Raw genomic sequence first — 18,534 nt, forward strand, 5'->3', positions numbered from 1 at the left:
ACTTTTTCGGTGACCAAAACAGGACTTCCCATATATAAATCTTTACCTCCAGACCATTCCAGAACTCCTCGTGATGTCCGGGATCTCATCCGGGACTCCGAACAACATTCGGTAACCATGTATATCTATTCCCTATAACCCTAGCGTCATCGAACCTTAAGTGTGTAGACCCTACGGGTTCGGGAGTCATGCAGACATGGCCGAGACAACTCTCCGGTCAATAACCAACAGCAGGATCTGGATACCCATGTTGGCTCCCACATGTTCCACGATGATCTCATCGGATGAACCACGATGTCAAGGATTTAATCAATCCCGTATACAATTCCCTTTGTCCATCGGTACGATACTTGCCCGAGATTCGATTGTCGGTACCCCGATACCTTGTTCAATCTCATTACCGGCAAGTCTCTTTACTCGTTCCGTAACACATCATCCTGTGATCAACTCCTTGATCACATTGTGCACATTATGATGATGTCCTACCGAGTGGGCCCAGAGATACCTCTCCGTTTAGACGGAGTGACAAATCCCAGTCTTGACTCGTGCCAACCCAACAGACACTTTCGGAGATACCTGTAGTGTACCTTTATAGCCACCCAGTTACGTCGTGGCGTTTGGCACACCCAAAGCACTCTTACGGTATCCGGGAGTTGCACAATCTCATGGTCTAAGGAAATGATACTTGACATTAGAAAAGCTTTAGCATACGAACTACACGATCTTTGTGCTAGGCTTAGGATTGGGTCTTGTCCATCACATCATTCTCCTAATGATGTGATCCCGTTATCAACGACATCCAATATCCATGGTCAGGAAACCGTAACCATCTATTGATCAACGAGCTAGTCAACTAGAGGCTTACTGGGGACATGGTGTTGTCTATGTATCCACACATGTATCTGAGTTTCCTATCAATACAATTCTAGCATGGATAATAAACGATTATCTTGAATAAGGAAATATAATAATAACCAATTTATTATTGCCTCTAGGGCATATTTCCAACAGTCTCCCACTTGCATTAGAGTCAATAATCTAGTTCACATCGCCATGTGATTAACACTCACAGGTCACATCGCCATGTGACCAACATCCAAGAGTCTACTAGACTCAATGATCTAGTTCACATCACTATGTGATTAACACTCAAAGAGTTATGGGTTTGATCATGTTATGCTTGTGAGAGAGGTTGTAGTCAATGGGTCTTGCCATATTCAGATCCCTATGTATTTCGCAAAACTTTATGTCATATCATAGATGCTGCTACCATGTTCCACTTGGAGCTATTCCAAATTGTTGCTCCATTATACGTATTCGGTATCTCTACTCAGAGCTATCCGGATAGGTGTTAAGCTTGCATTGACGTAACTCTTTATGTCGAACTCTTTATCACCTCCATAACCGAGAAACATTTCCTTATTCCTCTAAGGATAATTTTGACCGCTATCTGGTGATCCATTCCTAGATCACCTTTGTACCCTCTTGCCAGACATGTGGCAAGGAACACATCAGGTGCGGTACTCAACATCGCATACCGTATAGAGCCTATGACAAAAGCATAGGGGACGACCTTCGTCCTTCCTCTTTCTTCTGCCGTGGTCAAGCTTTGAGTCTTACTCAACTTCACACCTTACAACTCAGGTAAGAACCCCTTCTTTGACTAATCTATTTTGAACTCCTTCAAAAACATGTCAAGGTGTGCGTTCTTTGAAAGTATCATCAGGCGTTTTGATCTATCTCTATAGATCTTGATGCCCAATATGTAAGCAGCTTTATCCAGGTCTTCTTTTGAAAAACACTCTTCAAACAACCATTTATGCTTTTCAGAAATTCTACATCATTTCGAATCAACAATATGTCATCCACATATACTTATCAGAAATGTTGTAGTGCTCCCACTCACTTTCTTGTAAATACAAGTTTCTAGCAAACATTGTATAAACCTAAAAGCTTTGATCACTCCATCAAAGCATATATTCCGACTCCGAGACGCTTGCTCTAGTCCATAGAAGGATTGCTGGAGCCAGCATACCTTTTTAGCATCCTTAGGATCGACAAAACCTTTTATTGTATCACATACAACTTTTCTTATGAAAACTGGTAAGAAAACTTGTTTTGACATCCATCTGTCAGATTTCATAATCGAAAAATACAGCTAATGCTAACATAATTCCGACGGACTTAAGCATCGCTACGGGTGAGAAATTCTCATCGTAGTCAACTCCTTGAACTTGTGAAAAGACTCTTTCCCACAAGTCAAGCTTCATAGATGGTAACATTACCGCCCACGTTCGTCTTCTTCTTAAAGATCCATTTATCTCAATGGCTTGCCAATCATCAGGCAAGTCCACCAAAGTCCATACTTTGTTCTGATATATGGATCCTATCTCAGATTTCATGGCTTCTAACCATTTGTCGGAATACGGGCCCACCATCACTTCTCCATAGCTCGTAGGTTCATTATTGTCTAACAACATGATATCTAAGACAGGATTACCGTACCACTTAGGAGTAGTACATATCCTTGTCGACCTACGAGGTTCGATAGCAACTTGATCCGAAGCTTCATGATCACTATCATTAACTTCCTATTCAACAGACGTAGGCTCCACAGAAAACATCTTTCTGTGTTGCATCACTCTCTGGTTGAAGTAAAGGTTCGACAACCTCATCAAGTTCTATCTTCCTCCCACTCAATTCTTTCGAGAGAAACTCCTTCTCGAGAAAGGACCCGTTCTTAGCGACAAACAATTTTCCCTCGGATTTGAGATAGAAGGTATACCCTACTGTCACCTTTGGGTATCCTATGAAGATGTGTTTGTCTGCTTTGGGTTCGAGCTTCTCCGGCTGAAGCCTTAAGCATCGCAGCCCCAAACATTAAGAAACGATAACTTTGGTTTCTTGCCAAACCAATGTTCATACGACGCCGTCTCAACGGACTTAGATGGTGTTCTATCTAAAGTGAATGCAGCTATCTCTAACGCATAACCTCAAAATGAAAACGGTAGATTGATAAGAGACATCATAGATCGCACCATATCTCATAAGGTTCGATTACGACGTCCGGACACATCATAACTCAGTGGTGTTCCAGGTGGCTTCAACTCTGAAACAATTCCACAATGTCTTAAGTGATTTGCCAAACTCATAACTCAGAAAATCCCCTTTTGGTCAGATCGTAGGAACATGATCTTATTGTTATGATGATTCTTAACTTCACTCTGAAATCGCTTGAACTTTTCAAACGTTTCAGACTTGTGCTTCATTAAGTAAATATACCTATATCTACTCAAATCGTCAGTGAAGATGAGAAAATAGCGATATCCACCACACGCTTCAATCCTCATTGGATCACACGCATCAGCATGTATGATTTCCAACAAGTCACTTGCCCGTTTCATTGTACCTGAAAGCGGGGTCTTAGTCATCCTGCCCATGAGGCATGGCTCGCATGTGTCAAGCGATTCAAAATCAAGTGACTCCAAACATCCATCGACATGGAGTTTCTTCATGCATCTTACGCCAATATGACCTAAGCGGCAGTGCCACGAGAAAGTGGTACTATCATTATTAACTCTACATCTTTTGGCGTGAACATGTGTATTACCACGACCGAGATTCAATGAACCATTCACATAGGGTGCATGACCATGAAAGGTATCATTCATGTAAACAGAATAACCATTATTCTCTAACTTAAATGAATGACTGTATTGCAATGAACATGATCTAATCATATTCATGCTCAACATAGACACCTGATAACATTTATCTAGGTTCAATACTAATCTCGAAGGCAGATGGAGCGTGCGATGGTGATCTCATCAACTTTGGAAACACTTCCAACACACATCGTCACCTCGCCCTTAGCCAGTCTCCGTTTAGTCCGTAGCTTTTGCTTCAAGTCACCAGTAATAGCAACTGAACCGGTATCCAATACCCAGGTGCTACCAGGAGTACTAGCGAGGTACACATTAATAACACATATATACTTTGTTGAAGTTGCCAGCCTTCTTATCTACCATGCATTTGGGGTAATTCCGCTTCCAGTGACCGTTCCCCTTACAATAGAAGCACTTAGTCTCGGGTTTGGGTTCAACCTTGGGTTCCTTTACTGGAGCGGCAACTGGTTTGCCATCCATGAAGTTTCCTTTCTAGCCCTTGCCCTTCTTGAAACCAGTGGTCTTGTTAAACCATCAACACTTGATGCTCCTTCTTGATTTCTACCTTTTGCGGTCTTAAGCACCGCGAATAGCTCCGGGATCAACTCCATCCCTTGCATGTCATAGTTCATCACGAAGATCTAGTAGCTTAGTGATAGTGGCTAGAGAACTCTATCAATCACTATCTTCTATGGAAGTTTAACTCCCACTTGATTTAAGTGATTGTAGCACCCAGACATTCTGAGCACATGCTCACTAGCTGAGCTATTCTCCTCCATCTTGTTGGCAAAAAGAACTTGTCAGAGGTCTCACACCTCTCAACACGGGCATGAGCCTGAAATCCCAATTTCAGCTCTTGGAACATCTCATATGTTCTATGGCGTTTAAAACGTCATTGGAATCCCGATTCTAAGCCGTAAAGTATGGTGCACTAAACTATCAAGTAGTCATCGGGATGTATCTGTCAGGTGTTCACAACATCCACAGACGATGTTGTAGGGGTTTGCACATCGAGCGGTGCATTCAAAGATGTAAGCCTTCTGTGTAGCAGTGAGGACACTCCTCGGACTACGGACCTAGTCCGCATCATTGCTTACAATATCTTTCAACTTAATCTTTCTCTAGGAACGTATTGAAACAGGGAGCTACAACGTGATCTATTTATCTACAACATATTTGCAAAGACAATTTAGACTATGTTCATGATAATTGAGTTCATCTAATCAAATTATTTAATGAACTCCCACTCAGATAGACATCCCTCTAGTCATCTAAGTGAAACATGATCTGAATCGACTAGGCCGTGTCCGATCATCATGTGAGACGGACTAGTCATCAACGGTGAACATCTCATGTTGATCGTATCTTCTATACGACTCATGTTCGACCTTTCGGTCTTCCGTGTTCCGAGGCCATGTCTGTACATGCTATGCTCGTCAAGTCAACCTAAGTGTATTGCGTGTGTAAATCTGGCTTACACCCGTTGTATTCGAACGTTAGAATCTATCACACCCGATCATCACGTGGTGCTTCGAAACAACGAACCTTCGCAACGGTGCACAGTTAGGGGGAACACTTTCTTGAAATTTTAGTGAGAGATCATCTTATTTAAGCTACCATCGTTCTAAGCAAATAAGATGTAAAACATGATAAACATCACATGCAATCAAATAGTGACATGATATGGCCAATATCATTTTGCTCCTTATGATCTCCATCTTCGGGGCTCCATGATCATCGTTGTCACCGGCATGACACCATGATCTCCATCATCATGATCTCCATCATCGTGTCTTCTTGAAGTTGTCTCGTCATCTATTACTTCTACTACTATGGCTAACGCTTTAGCAATAAAGTAAAGTAATTACATGACGTTTATGTTGACACGCATGTCATAAATAAATTAAGATAACTCCTATGGCTCCTGCCGGTTGTCATACTCATCGACATGCAAGTCATGATTCCTATTACAAGAACATGATCAAACTCATACATCACATATATCATTCATCACATCCTTTTGGCCATATCACATCACAAGGCATATGCTGCAAAAACAAGTTAGACGTCCTCTAATTGTTGTTGCAAGTTTTTACGTGGCTGCTATAGGTTTCTAGCAAGAACATTTCTTACCTACGCGAAAACCACAACGTGATATGCCAATTTCTATTTACCCTTCATAAGGACCCTTTTCATCGAATCCGATCCGACTAAAGTGGGAGAGACAGACACCCGCTAGCCACCTTATGCAACTAGTGCATGTCAGTCGGTGGAACCAGTCTCACGTAAGAGTACGTGTAAGGTCGGTCCAGGCCGCTTCATCCCATGATGCCGCCGAATCAAGATAAGACTAGCAACGGCAAGTAAATTGACAATATCGACGCCCACAACTGCTTTATGTTCTACTCGTGCATAGAAACTACGCATAGACCTAGCTCTGATACCATTGTTAGGGAACGTAGCAGAAATTCAAAATTTTCTACGCATCACCAAGATCAATCTATGGAGTAATCTAGCAACAAGGGGAAGGAGAGTGCATCTACATACCCTTGTAGATCGCTAAGCGGAAGCGTTCAAGTGAACGGGGTTGATGGAGTCGTACTCGTCGTGATCCAAATCACCGATGATCCTAGTGCCGAACGGACGACACCTCCGTGTTCAACACACGTACAACCCGGTGACGTCTCCTACACCTTGATCCAGCAAGGGGAGAAGGAGAGGTTGGGGAAGACTCCATCCAGCAGCAGCACGACGGCGTGGTGGTGGTGGAGGAGCGCGGGACTCCAACAGGGCTTCACCAAGCACTACGAGAGACGAGGAGGGAGAGAGGTAGGGCTGCGCCAACAGGGAGAGCCAATCACCCCTGTTGGGCAGCCCCATACCTCAAGTATATATAGGGGGAGGGGAGGGGCTGCGCCCCCACCTAGGTTTCCACCCCTAGGGGTGGCGGCCAGCCCTAGATCCCATCTAGGGGGGCACCCAAGGGGGGAGAGAGGGGGGGCGCACCACTAGGTGGGCCTTAGGCCCATCTTAGCCTAGGGTTTCCCCCCTTTCCCTTCTCTCTTTGTCTTGGGCCCTGGTGGGGGGAGGGGCGCACTAGCCCACCTGGGCCTGGTCCCCTCTCACACTTGGCCCACGCAACCCTCTGGGGCAGGTAGCCCCACCTGGTGGACCCCTGGGACCCTCCCGGTGGTCCCGGTACGTTACCGATAGCACCCGAAACTTTTCCGGTGACCAAAACAGGACTTCCCATATATAAATCTTTACCTCCGGACCATTCCGGAACTCCTCGTGATGTCCGGGATCTCATCCGGGACTCCGAACAACATTTGGTAACCACATATATCTATTCCCTATAACCCTAGCGTCATCGAACCTTAAGTGTGTAGACCCTACGGGTTCGGGAGTCATGTAGACATGACCGAGACAACTCTCCGGTCAATAACCAACAGCGGGATCTGGATACCCATGTTGGCTCCCACATGTTCCACGTTGATCTCATCAGATGAACCACGATGTCAAGGATTTAATCAATCCCGTATACAATTCCCTTTGTCCATCGGTACGATACTTGCCCGAGATTTGATCGTCGGTACCCCGATACCTTGTTCAATCTCGTTACCGGCAAGTCTCTTTACTTGTTCCATAACACATCATCCCGTGATCAACTCCTTGATCACATTGTGCACATTATGATGATGTCCTACCGAGTGGGCCCAGAGATACCTCTCCATTTACACGGAGTGACAAATCCCAGTCTCGATTCGTGCCAACCCAACAGACACTTTCGGAGATACCTGTAGTGTACCTTTATAGCCACCCAGTTACGTTGTGACGTTTGGCACACCCAAAGCACTCCTACGGTATCCGGGAGTTGCACAATCTCATGGTCTAAGGAAATGATACTTGACATTAGAAAAGCTTTAGCATACGAACTACACGATCTTTGTGCTAGGCTTAGGATTGGGTCTTGTCCATCACATCATTCTCCTAATGATGTGATCCCGTTATCAACGACATCCAATGTCCATGGTCAGGAAACCGTAACCATCTATTGATCACTGAGCTAGTTAACTAGAGGCTTACTGGGGACATGGTGTTGTCTATGTATCCACACATGTATCTGAGTTTCCTATCAATACAATTCTAGCATGGATAATAAACGATTATCATAAACAAGGAAATATAATAATAACCAATTTATTATTGCCTCTAGGGCATATTTCCAACATCATCTTCATCCTACGGCTCTGTAACACCCACGATGCTGCTATATCTCCCACGTGTCGGAGCACGACTTAGAGGCATAACCGCATGGTAGGCATGTCGCAAGAGGGGTAATCTTTACACATCCCATGTATTGAATAAGAAAGAGATAAAGAGTTGGCTTACAATCGCCACTTCACACAATACATAAATATAGCATTACATCATCCAGAATACAAACAAGGTCCGACTACGGAACCAAATAAAGAAAGACAACCCCTAATGCTAGATCCCCATCGCCCCGACTGGGCTCCACTACTGATCAACTGGAAATGAAACAACACAACGAACACAATCTTCATCAAGCTCCTACTTGAGCTCGGCTGCGTCATCTGCACTGGTATCAACGGCACTTGCAACTGGTTTTGGAAGTAAACTGTGAGTCACGGGGACTCAGCAATCTCATACCCACGAGATCAAGACAATTTAAGCTTATGGGTAGGAAAGGGGTAATGAGGTGGAGCTGCGGCAAGCACTAAGCATATATGGTGGCTAACATACGCAAATAAGAGCGAGAAGAGAAGCAATGCACGGTCGTGAACTAGAAGTGATCAAGAAGTGATCCTGAAACTACTTACGTTCAAGCATAACACAAGAACCGTGTTCACTTCCCGGACTCCTCCGAAAAGAGACCATCACGGCTACACACGCGGTTGATGCATTTTAATTAAGTTAAGTGTAAAGTTCTCTACAACCGAACATTAACAAATTCCCATCTGCCCATAACCGCGGGCACGGCTTTCGAAAGTTCAAAACCCTGCAGGGGTGTCCCAACTTAGCCCATCACAAGCTCTCACGGTCAACGAAGGATATTCCTTCTCCCAGGAAGACCCGATCAGACTCGGAATCCCGGTTACAGGACATTTCAACAATGGTAAAACAAGACCAGCAAAGCCGCCCGATGCGCCGACATCCTGATAGGAGCTGCACATATCTCGTTCTCAGGGCAACACCGGATGAGCAATCCGTACAACTAAAACCAACCCTCAAGTTTCCCCGAGGTGGCGCTACAAGGGGCTCTAGTTCGGACCAACACTTAGACAAGCACTGGCCCGGGGAGGGTTAAAATAAAGATGACCCTTGAGTCTGCAGAACCCAAGGGAAGGTGATAGGTTGTTAGTGCAAATGTAAAACCAAGGTTGGGCCTTGCTGGAGGAGTTTTATTCAAGGCCAACTGTCAAGGGGTTCCCATTATAACCCAACCGCGTAAGGAACGCAAAATCAAGGAACATAACACCGGTATGACGGAAACTAGGGCGGCAAGTGTGGAACAAAACACCAGGCATAAGGCCGAGCCTTCCACCCTTTACCAAGTATATAGGTGCATTAAAGTAAACAATATATAATAGTGATATCCCAACAATATCCATGTTCCAACATGGAACAAACTCCAACTTCACCTGCAACTAGCAACACTATAAGAGGGGCTGAGCAAAGCGGTAACATAGGCAAACAACGGTTTGCTAGGACAAGGTTGGCTAGAGGCTTGACATGGCAATATGGGCGGCATGATATAGCAAGTGGTAGGTATCGCAGCATAGCAAAATAGCGAGCAACTAGCAAGCAAAGATAGAAGTGATTTCGAGGGTATGGTCATCTTGCCTGAGATCCCGCAAGGAAGAAGAACGAGTCCATGAAGAAGACAAACGGACGTAGTCGAACGGATCCTCACAAACGCGACGTTATCGGAACTAACCCGAAGAAGCAACACCGAAAAGAAGCAAACAACATAGTAAACAACCATCACATCAATATGGCATGATGCACAACCAAGTATGATGCATGTCCAGTTTAATGAAGCATGGCATGGCAAAGTGCACAAACAACACTACAAGTTAAGTGGAGCTCAATATGCAACGAGTTGCATATTGACGGAACACCACATGGCTTATTTAGATCTTTTCCGTTTATGTACTCAACAATATTAAATGTTGGTTAGCATGGCAAGAGGTGAAGCATATGAAAACTACCTATCTAGGCAAGTTTAAATGAGGCCGGAAACAACGAACAACAATTCCGGTAAAACCCCATATGCAAATATTAGGTTTGGTACTGTTCTGCCCTAAACCATAGTTTAGAGTTGTTAAACATGCAAAGTATGTGAACCAAGTTAAACTAGGCATTTTTCTACCCCATTTACATATAAAGTTTATTAAAAACGGAGCTACGGTTATATAGTTATGAATTTAAACATTTTAGCATGTCATTAGAGAAAATTTAAACAAACAGCATTTTAAACATTTTAAACATGCATGGAAGCTGGAAATTATTAAACTAGACGAAATTCTAGTCATATTTCATATATAAATCATTTCCATCCGATGCACGGTTTGAGAGTTATGTTATGCATGAACTAGGAGGACTTTTTTTGTAAAATTTCAGTCTCAGGATAAATAGCTAAAATCGCAACAGGGAAATAAAAATACACTGGGCCGAATCCAGTCGCGGGTCTAACCGGAACAGGCGCTGGGAGGGGGTTTCTCACCATGGGCTATGGCCCAGGTCGGTGGGAGAGGCAGGCTGGGCTGGAGGCCGGTGCGCTGGGCCGGCCTGCCTGAGGGGCCCCATGACGGGAGGACTCATCCCTGATCTCCTGACGAGGACGAGGCAGAAAGGAACCGACGAACATCAACGGTGGACGATGGCTGGATCCGGCGACGTCGAGCGCAGAGGACATCGGAGGTGGACGGGAACAGCCGGAGGAAGCGGATCTAGGCGACGGCTCGCCGGATCCGGCGCAGGAACGGCTGGGACGGGTGCCGGCAACGACGAGCGGGTCCTGCAGAGAGAGAGAGAGAGAGAGAGAGAGAGAGAGAGAGAGAGAGAGAACTGAGAGGGGCAATGGAAAAAAGGAGAGAGACGGGGCAGCGTGACCTGGTGCTCGCCGGCGGCGAGGCGCTCGCCGGCGCAGCTGGCTGAAGCGGCGATAGGGCAGACCCGGCGAGGACCAAGGCGGTGGCGGAGGCCTCGGGAGGGGCGGCAGCGAGCAGATGGCGCGCGCGCGGGGCTCTCGGGCCCAGATCCGGCCCGAGGCGGGCCGCGGATGGGCCAGGCGGGCCGCCGCGAAGTGGGCACTCGGGGGGGCGACGTGGCGCACGCGGAGTGGAGGAGGGCGGCGCTGGTTGCTGAGGTGGCACGACCGGGTTGGTGGGGAGCGTCCGACCAGCAGCGGCTGGTCCGTTGGACGGCGCCAAGTGGCGAGATGGGAGCAGTGCTGATGGACTATGGGTGTCCGTATATAGCAAATTTTCTAGGGTTTGGGGGGGGGTTAGGAGGGGTTTCCGGACCCTCCGATCAAGATCGGACGACACCGGTCGAGAGTGGGAGGGGTGGACCTAGGTGGGGTTAGAGGGCTGTGCAGATGGGTTGGACTGAGAGGAAAGAGGATGAATGCAGCCCGACGACTGTTTCCGGAGACCGAAAACGTCCGACATTAGACCGGCTATATTGCCGCTATAAGTTATCCGTTGGGGCGTCAAACGGACTCCGAATGCAATGAAACTTGGCAGGCGGCCTATCTACACTATAATAAGACCGCACGCCAAATCTCATCCCATTCTAAGAACATTTTCCGGGCACTTAAAAAAACCGGACATGCCGCGGGCACGTGCGAGTGTGGTTGGGCTCGGAACGGACAACGGACGGAACTGGGGAACCCGGACGGATGCAAGTTTTGAAAACATGATGCAATGCACATGATGAGATGACAGGATGCAACACGCAAGCGAACAACATGGCAAAGACAACGAAAAACTGGGAGACACCTGGCGCAACGGTCTCGGGGCGTCACAACACTCCACCACTACGAGAGGATCTCGTCCCGAGATCTAGGATGGCACCGGAGGGAAAACGGAAGAGGAATATGAAGGGTGAATCTAAGTTGCTTCTTTGACAAATGAGTGAAACCAAAGAACCTTGAGAGGTTAAACAGATTAGAGAAGAGAATACAACGGAGATGAACGAGGTTGAAAACACTCCGTTAGAAAGGAGGAACAAGGAACATTACGGAAACCTTGTAGGTTGAAAGACATAAGAAAATGGTTTCAATGGACAAGGAGTACATGCAAGCACTTCGGTTGAAAGAAGATGTACAAGGAACGAGAAAAAAATCAATTACGACAACACTCTGATTAACACAAGATAGAGAAGGAATAAAAATGATATAATTAGGACAACACTCCGGTACAAAAAAGAAGAAAACTTGATAAGATGAAAAGAAATTGAAGGAATGACACAACACTCCGGTTGAATGGATAAGCAAAGGAAAGAACATAGTCCTCACAATCCGAGATGATGAGTGAAAAGAGCAACATCACAATGCCTCCGGAACGAAAGAATAGAAGATAGATCATTGGAATGAAAGAATGGAGAAGAAAATGCCAACTTTTGCCACAAAAGAGCTTGAAAAGGCATCCTTATGAAGGGTTAAACGGAGTTGTTGGAAATCAACAACAAAAAGAGTAAGCTTGTTGTGGGCTTGTAGAAAACATCTCGAAATCTTGAGGTGAAAATTCTGCCACTAACGGAAACAATTGCTTGCTTCAGATCGGCGAGGAGATGAAAAACTTCTTCCGCTGATGGAATAGGAGAAAACTTGGATCATAGATAATCACCACAATAGCAACATTCCTTAGGGAAGGCTTTAGGTGAAATATTGCACAAGATAATCTCCAGCGAAGAGATGATGGGTTTAAGTATCTCATTCTTGACTACTTTTGAATCATGAAACATGAAAGAAAATTGTCAAGAATGGCATATCACCATCCCAAAAGATAAGATAGGAAGAACTGCACTTCGGAATGCAAGATGAAGAAAGCTTGAACTCCTCAAAACAAGACATGTGTTGAACACCATGTTTATTTGACAGTATAGCTTGGCGGATCTTAACTTCGAGAGAAATCTTGATCGCAAATGGAGAATGAAAAGAATCCTTGATGAACCACCATGTTGATCCTCCATGAAGAACTCCGGTAATAAAAGAATGATCAAACGAAAGGAAAGAGAAGTTGAAAACACAAGGTGAAGCCTTGCGATGATTTAGATGGAGCTTCGTGGTGATATAATTGAGAGATCTTGGAACTCCGGGAAAGGAAAAGATAAAGCATCTCAAACCGAGAATGTGATATGATGAACCACTCCGGAAAGCAGGAATTAGATCCCTTGGATGAAACAATAATAAGAATTACGTTATGCGTATCCTTAATCAATTAAATTGATGACAAGCAATTGATTTGACATACTACTTATACTCGTAGAAAGGATTAAGATAGATATAGCGCAAACTTGAGAAGGTCTTCAATGAACCACCGGTAGAATTTGGAAAGCACGAATGCAGTGATATGATAAATGAAGGAAGAAGAATCTTGGAAGAACCCCCGTAAGAATTAAAAAAGTGATTGAAGAAAAGATAAAGAAACACCGAGAAGAATTAAAGAATGGATGAAGATACTTGGGAGAATTTGAATCATGAGAACGAATAGATCATGAACTGACTAGAGAGTACTTGAGCGATGCACCGGTAAGGTTTAGAGAATGAGAGCTGAAAGCTAGAATGAATAATCCCAAAATGATGGCCTCCAGAGAATCAAACTGAAAAGACTCATGAATTGCTCCGGAAGGATGAAAAGAATTGTCACAATTGAACACAATTATGAGAGGATGGCATAAAGCTAGCACCAAGAATCTTCAAGAGAACGGATATGATTGCAGAGAAACTCTTCTTCGGTCTTAAACTCTGAGAATGACGACGAGAAACACCACCATGAATTGTTGAGGCACTCTGGAATGAATATTAGAAAGGTTGAACCGACGATGAAAAGAAATTGAAATATCTTGGAGAAAGACATTTGACTGATGACAATTCATTCTTACGTCAAACTTCGAAAAGAATTTGAGGATAGCTCTGGGAAAATAGAGGAGTCAGGTAAGATCCTGGGAAAAGACCTGTGGGTTAGGGCCCACTCAAAGAAAACACCGTTGAACAATTTAAAAGAGATATTGCGCTGGTTGAATTAAATGGCTTGAATGAGATAACAACCTCGAAATAGGTTGAACGGATCTTGAATGAAAAGATGAGCCTTCTGAGATATCTTCAGCACTCCCGAACAATTGAATAGCAAGTAGTGGATGGTTAAGAGGTGCAACGGCATGGGAAAACATTTGGAACGAGGAAAAGATATGATCGACAAAGCTTGAATTGAATCCACCGGAGAAGAATGAGAACGAAGAATGATGAACTTGAAGCTCTATTAGTGTCTTCCGGAGAACCAACGGATAAGAACATTGACAGAAAAGAATGGCGAGACTTCACATCAATAAGCTGGATACTTGATTAAGAAATCTTAGTCCTTGAAGAAAAAGGGTGGGAGGGCAGGAAAACATAGGCAACTTGGGACGGATGAAACAAACAACATTGAGAAGACTTGAGTTGATCTTGCGGATGTTGAAAAAGATCGGATCCACTTGAAGAGAGACACACCGGTTCAAAAGAAATTGAGATGGCAAACTCGAAGATCAAGAAGGATTTGTATTCACATAGGAGTATGAGAACACCGCTTAGGAAAGGTATGGAATCAACATTTGACTTCGAAGCAACTCGAATACCATAATGAAAACAAAACAAAGGATTGGCTTGCAAAATAAGCCGGAACAAACATATGATAGAGATTTTGTCCGAAGTTTTCGTGGTGGGGCCCACACAGGCTCGATCGTACAACACCATCATGTACAAGGTAGTGCACATGACATACGAAGCGTCCCCGAGTCAGCATAGCCAAGGACTCTTTATGACACAATGAGACCACTGTAAAACCAACCATGGATAGGCGGACCACTAGACGTCAAACCCCAATTTCATATCATACATCTATCGGAAAGATATCCTAGGAGCTACTTGAATTCCTAATTATAAACTCCCAAAACTTTCCAGTTATGCAATTAGGTGTTGGGGATACAGGGCAAGCATAATATCTCACCCAAAACTAGCAAATCCTACATCCAGCTGTATCCATCCTTCAACACATAACCAAGAAACCTTCGAAAATCATTTACCTCAACCTTCGAAAAGCATTCGTTATACGAGTTATGGCAATACTCCCGAACTCCCGCCCCAGTACTGGGTGGCATCGAGGTTATCTCACCAACAACTGCAAAAAGAGATTTTCGATGTCGGCGAAACTCAGGTATTCCAGAACTGCAATGATAAAATTGTGACGACAACACCTCGGAGCTCAACTCCCCGGGACACTACCACAACCCATAAATGTCAGGAGGCACCAAGAACAATGTTCTCGTCACAAAACCATCGAAACGATTCCAAGATACCCATGTGATCCTAAAATTTTTTTGTGAAATTTGAGAAGAGAAGAGTCAAAACTCTACATCAGGAACCTCACTAGAGCGACAAAGGGACTGAGGAGTAAAAAGAATCCTACTCTCCGATATATATAATCCTAAAAGACTCAAAAAAAAATTCAAGACTCAACAACGCCAACGATTCGATCAAGTAGGGGGCTCCTAAGTCGGGGAAGGCTCTGATACCAACTTGTAACACCCACGATGCGGCTATATCTCCCACATGTCGGAGCACGACTTAGAGGCATAACCGCATGGTAGCATGTCGCAAGAGGGGTAATCTTTACACATCCCATGTACTGAAAAAGAAAGAGATAAAGAGTTGGCTTACAATCGCCACTTCACACAATACAAAAATATAGCATTACATCATCCAGAATACAAACAAGGTCCGACTATGGAACCAAATAAAGAAAGACAATCCCTAATGCTAGATCCCCGATCGCCCCGACTGGGCTCCACTACTGATCAACTGGAAACGAAACAACACAACGAACACGATCTTCATCAAGCTCCCACTTGAGCTCGGCTGCGTCATCTGCACTGGTATCAACGGCACCTGCAACTGGTTTTGGGAGTAATCTGTGAGTCACGGGGACTCAGCAATCTCACACCCGCGAGATCAGGACTATTTAAGCTTATGGGTAGGAAAGGGGTAATGAGGTGGAGCTGCGGCAAGCACTAAGCATATATGGTGGCTAACATACGCAAATAAGAGCGAGAAGAGAAGCAATGAACGGTCGTGAACTAGAAACAATCAAGAAGAGATCCTGAAACTACTTACGTTCAAGCATAACACAAGAACCGTGTTCACTTCCCGGACTCCGCCGAAAAGAGACCATCATGGCTACACACGCGGTTGATGCATTTTAATTAAGTTAAGTGTCAAGTTCTCTACAACCGGACATTAACAAATTCCCATCTGCCCATAACCGCGGGCATGGCTTTTGAAAGTTCAAAACCCTGCAGGGGTGTCCCAACTTAGCCCATCACAAGCTCTCACGGTCAACGAAGGATATTCCTTCTCCCAGGAAGACCCGATCAGACTTGGAATCCCGGTTACAAGACATTTCGACAATTGTAAAACAAGACCAGCAAAGCCGCCCGATGCGCCGACATCCTGATAGGAGCTGCACATATCTCGTTCTCAGGGAAACACCGGATGAGCAATCCGTACAACTAAAACCAGCCCTCAAGTTTCCCCGAGGTGGCGCTGCAAGGGGCCCTAGTTCGGACCAACACTTAGACAAGCACTGGCCCGAGGAGGGTTAAAATAAAGATGACACTTGAGTCTGCAGAACCCAAGGGAAGGTGATAGGTTGTTAGTGCAAATCTAAAACCATGGTTGGGCCTTGCTGGAGGAGTTTTATTCAAGGCCAACTATCAAGGGGTTCCCATTATAACCCAACCGCGTAAGGAACGCAAAATCAAGGAACATAACACCGGTATGACGGAAACTAGGGCAGCAAGAGTGGAACAAAACACCAGGCATAAGGCCGAGCCTTCCACCCTTTACCAAGTATATAGGTGCATTAAAGTAAACAATATATAATAGTGATATCCCAACAAATATCCATGTTCCAACATGGAACAAACTCCAACTTCACCTGCAACTAGCAACGCTATAAGAGGGGCCGAGCAAAGCGGTAACATAGCCAAACAATGGTTTGCTAGGACAAGGTTGGTTAGAGGCTTGACATGGAAATATGGGAGGCATGATATAGCAAGTGGTAGGTATCGCAGCATAGCAAAAGAGCGAGCAACTAGCAAGCAAAGATAGAAGTGATTTCGAGGGTATGGTCATCTTGCCTGAGATCTCGCAAGGAAGAAGAACGAGTCCATGAAGAAGACAAACGGGCGTAGTCGAACGGATCCTCACAAACGCGACGTTATCGGAACTAACCGGAAGAAGCAACACCAGAAAGAAGCAAACAACATAGTAAAAAACCATCACATCAATATGGCATGATGCACAACCAAGTATGATGCATGTCCAGTTTAATGAAGCATGGCATGGTAAAGTGCACAAACAACACTACAAGTTAAGTGGAGCTCAATATGCAACGAGTTGCATATTGATGGAACACCACATGGCTTATTTAGATCTTTTCCGTTTATGTACTCAACAATATTAAATGTTGGTTAGCATGGCAAGACGTGAAGCATATGAAAACTACATATCTAGGCAAGTTTAAATGAGGCCGGAAACAACGAACAACAATTCCAGTAAAACCCCATATGCAAATATTAGGTTTGGTACTGTTATGCCCTAAACCATATTTTAGAGTTGTGAAACACGCAAAGTATGTGAACCAAGTTAAACTAGGCATTTTTCTACCCCATTTACGTATAAAGTTTATTAAAAACGGAGCTATGGTTATATAGTTATGAATTTAAACATTTTAGCATGTCATTGGAGAAAATTTAAACAAACAACATTTTAAACTTTTTAAACATGCATGGAAGTTGGAAATTATTAAACTAGACGAAATTCTAGTCATATTTCATATATAAATCATTTCCATCCGATGCACGGTTTGAGAGTTATGTTATGCATGAACTAGGAGGACTTTTCTGTAAAACTTCAGTCTCAGGATAAATAGCTAAAATCTCAACAGGGAAATAAAAATACACTGGGACGAATCCAGTCGCGGGCCTAACAGGAACAGGCGCTGGGAGGGGGGTTTCTCACCATGGGCTATGGCCCAGGTCTGTGGGAGAGGCAGCCTAGGCTGGAGGCCGGTGCGCTGGGTCGGCCTGCCTGCGGGGCCCCACGACGGGAGGACTCGTACCCGATCTCCTGACGAGGACGAGGCAGAAAGGAATCGACAAACATCAACGGCGGACGTCGGCTGGATCCGGCGACGTCGAGCGCAGAGGACACCGGAGGTGGACGGGAATAGCCGGAGGAAGCGGATCAAGGCGACGGCTCGCTGGATCCGGCGCAGGAACGGCTGGGACGGGTGCCGGCGACGACGAGCGGGTCCTGCAGAGAGAGAGAGAGAGAGAGAGAGAGAGAGAGAGAGAGAGGACTGAGAGGGGCAATGGAAAAAAAGGAGAGAGACGAGGCAGCGTGACCTAGTGCTTGCCGGCGGTGAGGCGCTCGCCGGCGCAGCTAGCTGAAGCGGCGATAGGGCAGACCTGGCGAGGACCAAGGCGGCGGCGGAGGCCTCAGGAGGGGCGACAACGAGCATATGGCGCGCGCGGGGGGCTCTCGGGCCCAGATCCGGCCCGAGGCGGGCCGCGGATG

This window comes from Triticum aestivum, chromosome 5A (assembly GCF_018294505.1).
Source record: "Triticum aestivum cultivar Chinese Spring chromosome 5A, IWGSC CS RefSeq v2.1, whole genome shotgun sequence".
NCBI classification, from domain to species: domain Eukaryota; kingdom Viridiplantae; phylum Streptophyta; class Magnoliopsida; order Poales; family Poaceae; genus Triticum; species Triticum aestivum.